Raw genomic sequence first — 12,092 nt, 5'->3', positions numbered from 1 at the left:
GGTTGAATTCGCGGATAGTTCTGGCCATCAGATTTATTTGTTTTGTTCCAAAATGAACGCCAAAAAACCGTCAAGTTGTACGGACCACATGCAAACTACGTTCAGTGCGTCTTCAAATTCAAACGGTCGCCTGATCGTTCGAACTGTCGTCTGCTCTTTAAAACGTTTCTGCTTGTCGTCTGCTCTTTTAGAGGACACCGGCCCGTAGACCAAACGTGGGCCCGGTACTTGCGATAAGAAGTGCAGGCCTCAAAAGACTTAAGTTTGAAGGTTGTAAAGCAGGCTCGACGTTAACAGTAGATACAAGGAGATGGTTGATCATTGTTACCAGTGGCTATCACCGACTTGTTATGCCTGATTCACTTGGTTAGATTCTGCTTGCGATTTTCAGTATCGACGTCGACCATCTCGGTTCACGCTTTTGCAATCTGAGCGACGTCGCTACTGAAAATTGCGAGCGAAATCTCATCATGTGAATCAGGCTTTAGCGTACATTCTGCGGCGTCCACGCGGAATGAATCGCCGCATGTCAGATTATTCACGCGAAGTTTTGCGGTGTAACGAGCCTCGGTAATTTCGCTGACGCCGCTCAAGTAGTCAGACATCGCTAGGAGGACGTAGAATCAACAATTCTAATGCAAAAAGAGCACGGGGACTCACACCGACGCCGACAACAGCGCATTTCAATGGTTTGCTTATGGGCGACGGCGAGCTTCTTGCCCACATCCCCATCGCGCATGCGCGGCGCCGGTGACGTCCACTAGGGGCGCTCCGGGCGCTCCGGTTTGTTTGTAAACATGAGTTGGTGTATAGGTTCTAAGGAAAACAATACAGTGTAGACCGCATATAACGTATGTCGCGGGAGTCGCGAAAATCCGCAGTATAAGCGGTACCGTGCTATAACCAAAATATAAATTTTTCAGGCCAAAATGCATGCCATCAGACAACTTATCTTTGTAAAAGAATTTATTTTATGTTAGATAAAAAAATAGAGCTTATTTTGAGAAAAGTTTTTATTTCACCAGACTAGTACACTTCTCTCTCAAGTGTGTCACACATTTTGAAAGAAATGAGCGACTTTTGCCTGGCGCAGCCTTTTAACGGCGTCGCGGGTTGCGGACGGACGTTGCGAGCGTTCAGGATTGCTAACCCTAATCACTTTTCTCTGGCGATGAAAACGCGTAAAAATTCGCATCCTTTATACGGTACGCGCCAGTAATACCTTCAACTTGAGCACAGGCATGAAGTGCTCCAAATAAGAAATCCGGGCGATGTTCGAAAACGCAAATGCTTAGAAAGCACAACTGTAGTCGAAGTAAACAAACAGGACGACACGGGCGTTTCTGCCGTCTTGAGAGTGCCGCTACAACATCGCCGCACGAGTAGGTGGATCTTCCCTTCTAGTACGTGCTGGGTTATCATAGGCTGCCGGCAATGGCCAGGCGGTGCCACGAGAGTACTCCATTCAGCGCCACAAGCGGAGGCGTCTCTGTTAATGAAGCGGCCAGTCTGCCCGTCGGGCCGTTGCGAGCAGTGTCGACCCCGATTTCAGCAGTCCCCGTGCGCACCTGCGTCCCTGCGTGCCATGTCCCTGGTTCTTTTATGCGGTTTTTTAAGACCATCGGAAGCCTTGATGGGTCCAAGTGTTTAAAGAATATTCTAGGGTCGTCATTTAAGCACCCAGTTTGAGTTGTCTTCACTACTTATGGCCGCCCGATCGGTCTGTGCTCCGCTCGTCTCCCAGGAAGTGACACAACCCAACGAGGAGGCAGCGAATGGATTTATTGTACATCCCGGTTGCCCGTCTTCGAGAACCGGCAGTACGGACCCGTCGACCCTAGTTGTCGCCCGTCGTTCAGAGCTCACAGTTGGAGCCCGCGTCCAGGCCTGCGGATCGTCCTTCCCACGCCAGTGCTGCGTAGCCTAGCTGTTCCGGTCTATCATAGCCAGAGTCTCGCTGTGGAATCACTCCGGGATCGTCATGGACTAGGCCGGTATGGTCAGGGCTCACCGCTTCCGCCGGTCCTGATCCGAACCTCGCTGGTGGAATTCTGCCGGGGTTCTCTCCCCCCCTCCCTTCCTTTCTGCAGTGGTCAGATTTAGTTATTATTCAGTCTGTTAAGTTATTGTTGTTGTTTTTTTTCCCGCAGGTGGTGGTGGGCTGACAGGCGCTCCGCGTAAGGGTTCTCACCTATCTGTTCAGCCCAGCACACCACCACCTGCGCCCTTGGAAGTGCAAATAAAATTATTATTATTAGAACAGATCTATCGTTCCTGCCCGGCCCCAGCCTCGTGCAGCGCGCGCTTCCTCTTTCTTCGCCAGCTGGCCCCCGCTCGCGCCTCGCTTGGCCGGCCTCTTCTTCTCCCGACGCCCCACACACTAGAATAAAACGTGGGCGATTAGAACCAAACTTTGCATGCTAGAGAACAGTACACAAGCCTCTGAAAAAAGGCGACAGGCAACAAAGTGTACGTGTGAGCATATTTATGCTTCGGGTGAGCTTTTTCCAAAAAAAACTTTTGCATCCTGTTTTCTGCACGCCGTCACATTTGTTACCAAACTCAGCATTAAATTTGGTTGGCGAAACAGGCAAAACTTTGTGCTACGAAAATCCACTATTTGAAAATTTTTCACGTTTGGAAGGTTTTCATTGCGACCGCGCGTGCCGAACGGCTATGCACGCGTACAACTACGAATGCCGGAACGGGCCGAAGGACATCTCGCTTGACCCCTGATCGCCTGATTCTCGACGTCACAGCGAAGCAACAATCGGCCCGATTGTTCCTACCGTATTTCTCTATGTGACTGTCCAAGTGACTGGTAAAGCAACTTCTATAAATATGTTGTTTTGCCGACTAGTCTGCAAAATGAGTTCGTCAGACCACTTTCGAAACCTCCACATTTATTTTCGTTCACTTCAACAATTAATGTAAAATCTGCTTACTTGATGCGTCGCGCTGCAGTAATCCACTGCTGTCGCCGTGTCGCTTCCCAAGATCTTGAATGGAAGCCGGGGAAGCGGTGAAGTTTGACGCGCTTAAGTCACCTTCGCGACTGCGGCAGTTCTTTCACGCAGTAGTCGCGACGTTTATTTTTGGGGGGAACTCTAGTAGTAGGCGAGATATCACAGGAACCCGTTGAGGTCATAGAGACGTGACGTTGGGATTTACTTTTACGAAAAACGGTTCCAAAAAAGCTCACGCCGATCCCAAATACATCGTTCACACGTGGTTTCTGGATGCGCCCGCTCGCAGGGCGCAGCCGCCGCCCGCTCGCAGGGCGCAGCCGCAGCCCCTGCGACCCGCGGAGGCCTGGCCTACCCAGTTTCTTTATTTTGCAGCCGCTAGATGGCGCAACGTGTAGCGCCAAACTGCATTGCAGGTTGCCTGTAGCGACACACAACGAAAATTCACAGTCAAGGATAGCGCTTTTACGCGAAACGATGAGCTTCTACCACACCGTCTACGCCGACGATCAAAACCGACGCCATGTTTGCGGATAGAACCAGCCGGCCGGCCGGCCCGCGACCGGCTTGCAGCGCGCGCGAACACTTCGACCTGCGATTAGTCTGTCGTTGCTGTTGTTTCCAACGTTTCCAACGCAGCGGAGGGACGCACGCACGTGAACGACACGTGCGTGTGCCCAACACCACCTAGATGGAAAGCCGCAGCGCTTCCCTCTCTCCCTTCAAGGAGCGTCGGTATGAGTAGGCTGAACTGGTAGTGCGCTTCTCCGCAAGGCTCCCCTTGACAGTTGGCTTCTTTGCAATGCACGTTCTCTTTTACTTTTTCTTTCCCTCTACGCTTGACGGGGCGCAAAAAAAAAAAAAAAAAAAAAAAAACGCCACGGCGTCGCGTTTTTTTTTTTCCTTTTTCTTTTTTAACGGTCGTTTGTCGCGCTACTTTCTTCGACGGCTTTTTTTTACTTACTCCTGCGGGTTGGGTCACGCGACAATAAGGCTGGAGGAATCAACTAGAACAACTCTGGAAGCGAGTAGGTTTTTGGACGCCGTAGTCAAAAGTTCAACTCTCGAGTGAGGTCGGGCACATTTTGGAATGTGCTCTCGCGGCCTCGTGTGTGGACGTGAAAGCTGTTTTTCGGTTGTCGGTGTGTCAATCCGTACAGATGTTGTTTATCCGCGCTTTGACGGAAAACTGGATGCCAAAGTGTCCATATTTGAGTTTCTGCAAGGATGACTACGAAAGCGTCGAATATACAGCGAATCGATGGGAAGATCTCGCTCCTTGACGGCATGGCAGGGTGAGTACTTTTTAATGTTTATGATCGTGGTTTCGTTTTTTGTTTTTACTTTTCTCTGAATGCGTGCTTGGGAGTGATTTGGTTGTGTCCTGGAAGCAACATATTCAAATGCTGGCGCTACTTGCAGGTGCAGAACTAAATAAAAATGACTTGATTTATGAGTTCAGGTTGGAATGTTTTCGCAAGGTATGCAAGTGATAGGTTATCGCGGGTGCAAGCAGCACGTCAATTAAAAAACAACAACAACAACAACAACAAAAGTACATTGTGTCGTTTCTGCGTATCTTCATCGGAGCGCAGAAATGATCCGCTACAGCTAGCTAGTAAGACCGATATTTTAGCGGGTCTCTGAGCAGTAGCTTGGAGTGCACGCAAGCCGGAATATGGTTCATTGATCAGTTTACTTATCCATACACCAGAGTCATATATTAACGATTTAGCTGGAGCCGCTTCAGGCTCCCCAAAGAATCCCACCACACACCAGGAAGCTCTATTAATTATTATTTTCTCTACCTGGTTCTATGTGCTCGTGCAATAAGCATTGTTATTATTATTATTATTACTATTATAGCGCATTCGGCACATCAAATTCAAGTATAATTTTGATGTTTGTGATCCAAAATACCAGATCGAAACACTGCCAGTGTTTTCTGTCAAAGACGGAACCACTTCAGCTTAAAGAAGAGCATTCTTTCTTCTTGTTTTTTTTTTCTTTTTATAACCATTTTTAATTGCATTACCTTTCTTTAGATTAATATGATTTCCTCCTTTTTCGTTCTATTTCCTGCAGAAGCGGTCACACATCCCGGATACTGCTTTGATGAACTCGGGCTACTGTGCGGCCTCCATGGGACAAGCTGAAAACTGACACCTTAGAAGAGTACTTCGGAATGTATAGGCAACTGGCTTGCTTCTAATATCACGTGTCTACAAGGAACATTTGCGAAGATGAAAACAGAATACTGCTGTGGAGCACAATGTCAACGGTCACTACAGCTAGCAATGGGAACTAGAACGATCTTCCCAAGCGAGCGGATACTTGACGCCCTACCTGCAACGTGGTATACGTGCAATGTGGCCCTGGGCTGTAAAAAAATAAGGCACAGCCTCCCAGCCTTGGGCTATGTGGCCAGCTGTGCAGTCTACACCACCTTTAAAAACCTAAGGGGCGAAAAATGCAAGGCCGCATCGACAGCACGAAACAAGTAGGCTACAGTTTGCTCGCACAGGAAGACAGAGCTGGTGTAAATGCTATAGCGAAATGAATGTTTGCATTAATGCCAAGAATGCCAAACAGAAGAAATGAAAAGCTGAAACTCGATCAAAGACACTCGCTGCCAACCGTCACGGATGTCAAGAAGCGAACTCGGGCCAAGGAAGAGTATGTCTGACGCCTGTGATAATGAACCCATCGTGAGTTCGAGCTGAAGCATGTGTTAGACTGCAGTGAAAACTTTCAACTGAGAAACCTTTGTTGCAAGATACGCTAAGAGGTCAAGTCTAAACAAATTAGTTTGTGTCCGGCCAGCAACATGCTTGCGCTTCATCCTCATGCAAAGGCAACTGCTCTCTGAAGTCGATCGATCTGTGTGTGTGTGTGTGTGTGCAGATAATCGGTGTCCTTGTAGCAGTCTGTTGGGTATCTTGTGGTGCTACAACGTAAATGCCAACATGCTGCACAGATATTGTGTGTCTCGGTGTCACATAATCTACAGCATCTAAGATGCATGTGTATAAATGTTTTTGAAGACGGATATTTCAGAACTTATGGATACCAGGAGGCTCGTGACCAATTTCTTCTTTATGACTCTTCTGCATTGTAAATGCAAGCAACTTTGAATATGAAGCTCCCATGCCCACTTCTGTTTGTCTACAAAACTTGTTTTTAGCTGTCCTAACTGTGTGTTTCACAGACTCGGTACTGTCGAAGTACATCTGCATATGGGGCAACGCTCGGGTATTACGGTACTTTTTTTTTGGCAAATATAAAGTTTTCACATTATGACATTGCCAAGAAATAGGTCACAGGTGTTTTTTGATCTAGTAACCAGATAGGTTGCTTGCTTCAAAACAAGTACTATACACTCCGTGCGACGCGACTGGCGCGCCGCCGCGCGGCCGTTACCGAAGGTAGGCAGTGAGAACCCCAGAGAAAACGAAACCAAAACCAAGCCGCGTACGTTGGTACGCATTGAAGTCGGCGTGGTGCAGTTGCGCTGGGTGCAGCAGCATGAAGTGCTTGCTGCCTGTACTGCGTCATTAAGTGCTTCAATAGTTATGCGTCGCATCTCGTGGAGACAAAGTTTCACAGTTTTTCACCTCGCCGATGTTTTGTGGAAAATGGACAACGATGGAGCCGTGCCGTACGACGCTAGAAATTTGGTCTCCCGATCATGTCTGCCACTGTGTCGGCACGGCTGACATATTCTAGCTACACTGCCGCTTTGCGCTCTGCGTTTGTTTTCGTACCAGTAACGCCTACATCTGTTAGCGCCGATGGGACGAACTGAAACGCCATCCCACACTCGCGGGTATGCAGTGCCAATTTCGTTGGAGGAATGCCCTCCAAAGAAGTTTCGTCCCTATCGTACGTGTCGATGATATTTCCGAACAAGCATGGCACGCAATCTGTACTTCATGAAAAAAGATTCGAACGGTAAAAGAAGTGACAAATATAAATCTAAAGAAAACAACAATGAAACTCGGAACCACTAAAGAATCGACGTTTGAGTATGGAAGCTTATGTGGTGTGCTTTCTTTCTTGATCAGCCTCCTTTTGGATGTGGAAACGCTGACACCCCGAGTTCTGTAGACAACAATTTTTTTTTCTCGGCTTTAGAGCCACCTATTGCAAAGTGGTTCGAACTGGAATTACCGTCCACTGGTCCCTTCCTAACTGTAAAGTGTGCACCTCCCACGATGAGTGGTATTATCTGGCAGCCTTTGACGGTCAAAGCCAGTTCCCATTTAGTTACGCCGCCCAAACTAAATTTCCACCTGGTTTCGCTATGCCAACTCTTTTTGTTATAATAAGTGTTGTGCCAAGTGACGGTCATGTCAAAGTACCTGTGCGCCGAAAATCAGCACCTCGCACAACAGGTTATTACACAACAGCAGGCCGCAAAAGCCCTTGGCGGGCAAACCGTGTTTTGGCCGACAACTTTGTTTTCTCGGCTTTGGAACCATCTTTCGTAAAGTTGTTTCAATTGGAAGTACAGTCCACCCTAGTCCCTTCCTACCTCTAAAGTCTCCACCTCCCCCGACCAGTGATATTCTCTTGACAGCCTTTTCATGGTCAAAACCGGTTCCCATCGAGTTACACCGCCCAAACCAAATTTTTACCTGGTTTCCCTATGCCACTTTTTTTTTTGTATAATAAGTGCTGTGTCATGTTACCTTTAAGACCAAGCACCTGTGTGCCCAAATCTGCGCTTTACACAGCCCGCTATAACACAACATTTTGGGTCGAATATTGGATATCCCGTACAGCTTTATTTCTTTATTCATTAGAAACCTAACTTTCACACCTGTTGTCTTAAAGAAACTTGGCACTCTTCGTGCACAAACTTAATGAACATCTCACTCGCCTCCAAATATCATCGTTCCAGCAGTCCTAGGTTTACAGCGACGAGCGAAATAAATTTCCCACCCAGAGCAATCAAGGTGGCGGCCGTCTTGTTTTTCGGAAAATTGCTCCAACTCCCTTTTTCGGCCGCAACTAGAGAAATTACCCCTATTAACGACTCAAACTCAATTTATTAGAAGTGGAGAACAGCTAGAAGCCCTTTTTAGGTCTACCCCAGTACTCATGCAACGTCACCCTCAACTTATCGGCTCAAAAAGCAAAAGTTTCGTCCGTGCGCGCTTCCGCCGCCACAGCTTTGCGTGCGAAAAGGCGCCGCAGGCTGCTGAACGCGCCTCACAGTCGAACGCCAGCTCCTCTGCTAGCGGCGCTGCGCGCGTTTTTCAAAGCGCCCCCTATAGTTCCCGCACGGAGTGTATATTTGAACAGGCAGAGTGCTTTGAATTGCTGAACCTATGCAGGTTGATCACAGGTCTAAGAACAGTTTGCCAAAATATGTGGAATACATTTTTCAAACTATGTGCAATACATTTTTCAAACTATGTGCTATACATTTTTCAAACTATGTGCAATACATTTTTCAAACCAGCGTATCACAATTTTAGAATGTTATTACTTTTATACTTGTCTGGCAATTTGGGTCCCATTGCTGTTGCATCAGATGTCCCTAAGGGTAGTGTACTCGGGCTTCTATTGTTTCTAATATATATCAATGACCTACCATTATCAATTAAATCGGCAAACTTTTTGCTAATGCTTGAGTTATTCACCGGAAAATTAATACACCTATATTAATCACAATATTGTCCAAGACGATTTAGATACAATATCATCGTGGTGTTCCCTATGGCAGATGAACATTAACACATATGAATGCAAAGAAATGTCCATAATTAAGTCCTCCACTAAAACACTAACCCAGTGCTTGTTACTTTCCGAACCACTAGAACACTCACTGTTGTACAAATATTTGGGCGTATATTTCACAGACTCATTATCATGGGTTGAGCAAATAACAAATAGCGCACTAAAAACACTTAATTTCTGAAAAAGCCGTTTGTACGAGAAAATTCTTGTGTTCAATAAACGTATGAATCATGCAAGATATATAATAACCATATAAGAACTATATAAGATATATAAGAAACTTCTTACAAATTTCTTATACTATTCTAATCTAGTTCTTATAGGATCTTATATGTTCTTATATATGTTGTATGATTCATATGTGTTTATTGGACACAGAAGTTTCTCATACAAATGAGATCTTTCAGTAGGGATCTAGCTCTTATTAAAGCAAAACTACTCGCATACAGAACATTTATCCTCCCACCATTAGACTATGCGAGCATAACTTAGAATCTACATCTAAGTTACCTACAATCTAGAGGCCCGAATCTTCTGAACAAAGCAAACAGATTTAAATGTAGTGATTATTCATCCGAAACTAGTGTCTCCGCTTTAAAAGCTAGCATAAATTTTCCTAATCTAGAAAAAAGACGAAAAATAGTCTGATTGTGTTTTTTCTTTTCAAGATGTATATTACTCAGATTCCAATTTTCAATCTACTTAGTGCTGGGCTGCCAATTTCATATCATTCATATTAGATAATTCCTTCAAGATTGAACCATTTCGGTGCCATAGTTACACTTTCCTCTTTTCTTCCTTAGTACTTTGCAACACTGACTAGAACAAACTACCTGACCATATTGTAACTGAGAGATATTGTCACGGTTGGTGACCAAAAGAAAACAGGAAATAAACAGGGAGAAATAAACGTTTAATGTGGCGAACTTGTGCCGAAAATAAAGAAGGAAACAGAAGAAAGCAGAGCGTCGCGGGCGTCGAAGTCGGCGTGTCAGCAGAATCGAGCGCTAGGGCGAGACTCACTCGACAAGGTCGCGGGCGGCCTCTTATCTAGAGTGCGCCGCTATCTCGAAGATTCGGCGAAAGCGGTTCGAGCGTCGCGTGATCGGGGCGAGAATGAACACGCACTTTCTAGAAAACAAAAGCAGGGATAAATGATAGAAGTTACGTGCGGTACATGAATAAACGGGAACTTTCTGGAGGACCGTGACCGAGCGTTGCTTTCTCAGCCTTGCGCACGGCATTACTCCCCCCTTTAAAAGTGCATCGCCCCGATGCAGTGTAAAACTAATCAAAATAAAAAAGAACGATAAACTAAAGAGTATTTTGGAGCACAAAAGGTCCACAGTCCTATCGAGCGTAGTACGGCTTCAGGCGCACGACGTGGACGACCTCAGGTCGTGGTGGGCGGCGTGACGATGTTCGTGTTCCGTCGGGCATCACCTCGTAGTTCAGCTCGCCGAGGCGACGAAGTACCTTGTATGGTCCAAAGTACCGTTTCAGCAGTTTCTCACTGAGGCCGCGGCGACGGATGGGCATCCATACCCACACCCTATCTCCGGGCTGGAAGTGGACGTCCCTGCGACGAAGGTTGTAGCGGCCGGCGTCGACGCGTTGCTGGTCTTGAATCAGGAGTCGGGCGAGCTGGCGAACTTCTTCGGCGCGTTGAGCAACCGCCTGGGCGTCGTCGCTCTCGTTGTCAGATGGCTCATGGGGCAGCATGGCGTCCAGCATGGTCGTTACCTTCCGACCATGTACCAGCTGGAAAGGGGTGAATCCAGTGGTCTCTTGAACCGCCGTATTGTAGGCGAACGTGACGTAGGGCAGCACCTCGTCCCACGTCTTGTGCTCTACGTCGACGTACATAGAGATCATATCGGCGATTGTCTTGTTGAGTCGCTCCGTCAGCCCGTTGGTCTGCGGGTGGTACGCAGTTGTACGACGATGGCTGGTGTGACTGAGTCGGAAGATTTCTTGGGTCAGTTGTGCCATGAACGATGATCCGCGATCTGTAATCAGAACTTCTGGAGCGCCGTGCCGGAGGACGATGGACTCAATGAAAAACTTGGCAACTTCCACAGCAGTCCCCGAAGGAAGAGCTTTCGTTTCGGCGTACCGCGTGAGATAATCTGTGGCGACGATGATCCAGCGGTTCCCCGACGTCGAAGGCGGAAAAGGACCAAGTAGATCCATTCCGATCTGCTGGAAGGGTGCAGTTGGAGGAGAAATAGGCTGCAGGAGTCCGGCCGGCCTCGTCGGAGGTTTCTTGCGTCGCTGGCACTCGTGGCATGACCGTGTGTACAGGTGGACGGTCTTGGGGAGCTTGGGCCAGTAATACTTTTCACGAATACGGGCCAGTGTCCGGCTGTATCCAAGGTGTCCGGACGTCGGGTCGTCGTGACATGCTTGAAAGATCTCCCCTCGAAGGTCGGTCGGGATTACCAGCAGCCACGGCGAGTTGTTGTTCCCGAAGTTCTCTTTGTAGAGTACACCTTGTCGGATGGCGAAGGTCGGCAGTACTCGTGAGAAGACACGTGGCACGGTACTCCTGCCCCCTTCCAGGTGCTCGATTAATGCGCGCAGCTCAGGATCGTCCCGTTGACGTCGTGCCATATCGTCGGTGTTCACTGCTCCTAGGAAGCACTCGTCGTCATTGTCGTCGCTGCAGCCGGAAGGGGTTTCGACGGGGGCTCTGGACAGGCAGTCGGCGTCGCTGTGCTTGCGGCCTGACTTATAGACCACTGTCATGTTGAACTCTTGTAGTCGAAGACTCCATCGAGCGAGGCGTCCTGACGGGTCCTTCAGGTTCGCAAGCCAGCAGAGCGAGTGGTGGTCCGTGACTACACGAAACGGGCTCCCGTACAAGTACGGACGAAACTTCGTTATTGCCCAGACGACCGCAAGGCATTCTTTCTCAGTCGTGGAGTAATTTTTCTCCGCCTTGGACAATGTCCGACTTGCGTAGGCGATGACTCGCTCGATGCCTTCTTGCACTTGGACTAGTACTGCGCCCAGTCCCGCGTTACTTGCGTCCGTGTGAATTTCTGTTTCCGCATCCTGGTCGAAATGTCCAAGCACAGGAGGAGTCTGGAGTCGTTGTTTCAGTTCGTCGAATGCCTGCTGTTGCTCCTCGGCCCATTCGAACTTCTCGGCGTCCTTCGTGAGATTCGTAAGTGGTGCGGAAATCCTTGCGAAATCCCGAACGAAGCGTCGATAATAGGCACAAAGTCCAAGGAATCTTCGCACGGCCTTCTTGTCTGTCGGCGCTGGAAATGCCGCGACGGCGCGAGTCTTCTCGGGGTCTGGGCGGACGCCTTCGTTACTAACCACGTGGCCAAGGAACTTCAGTTCGTCATAGGCGAACCGGCACTTTGACGGCTT

The sequence above is a fragment of the Ixodes scapularis genome, unplaced genomic scaffold (genome assembly GCF_016920785.2).
Source record: "Ixodes scapularis isolate PalLabHiFi unplaced genomic scaffold, ASM1692078v2 PGA_scaffold13__105_contigs__length_92229423, whole genome shotgun sequence".
NCBI lineage: Eukaryota > Metazoa > Arthropoda > Arachnida > Ixodida > Ixodidae > Ixodes > Ixodes scapularis.
The sequence above is the reverse complement of the archived record's forward strand: the minus strand, read 5'-3'. Positions refer to the sequence as shown.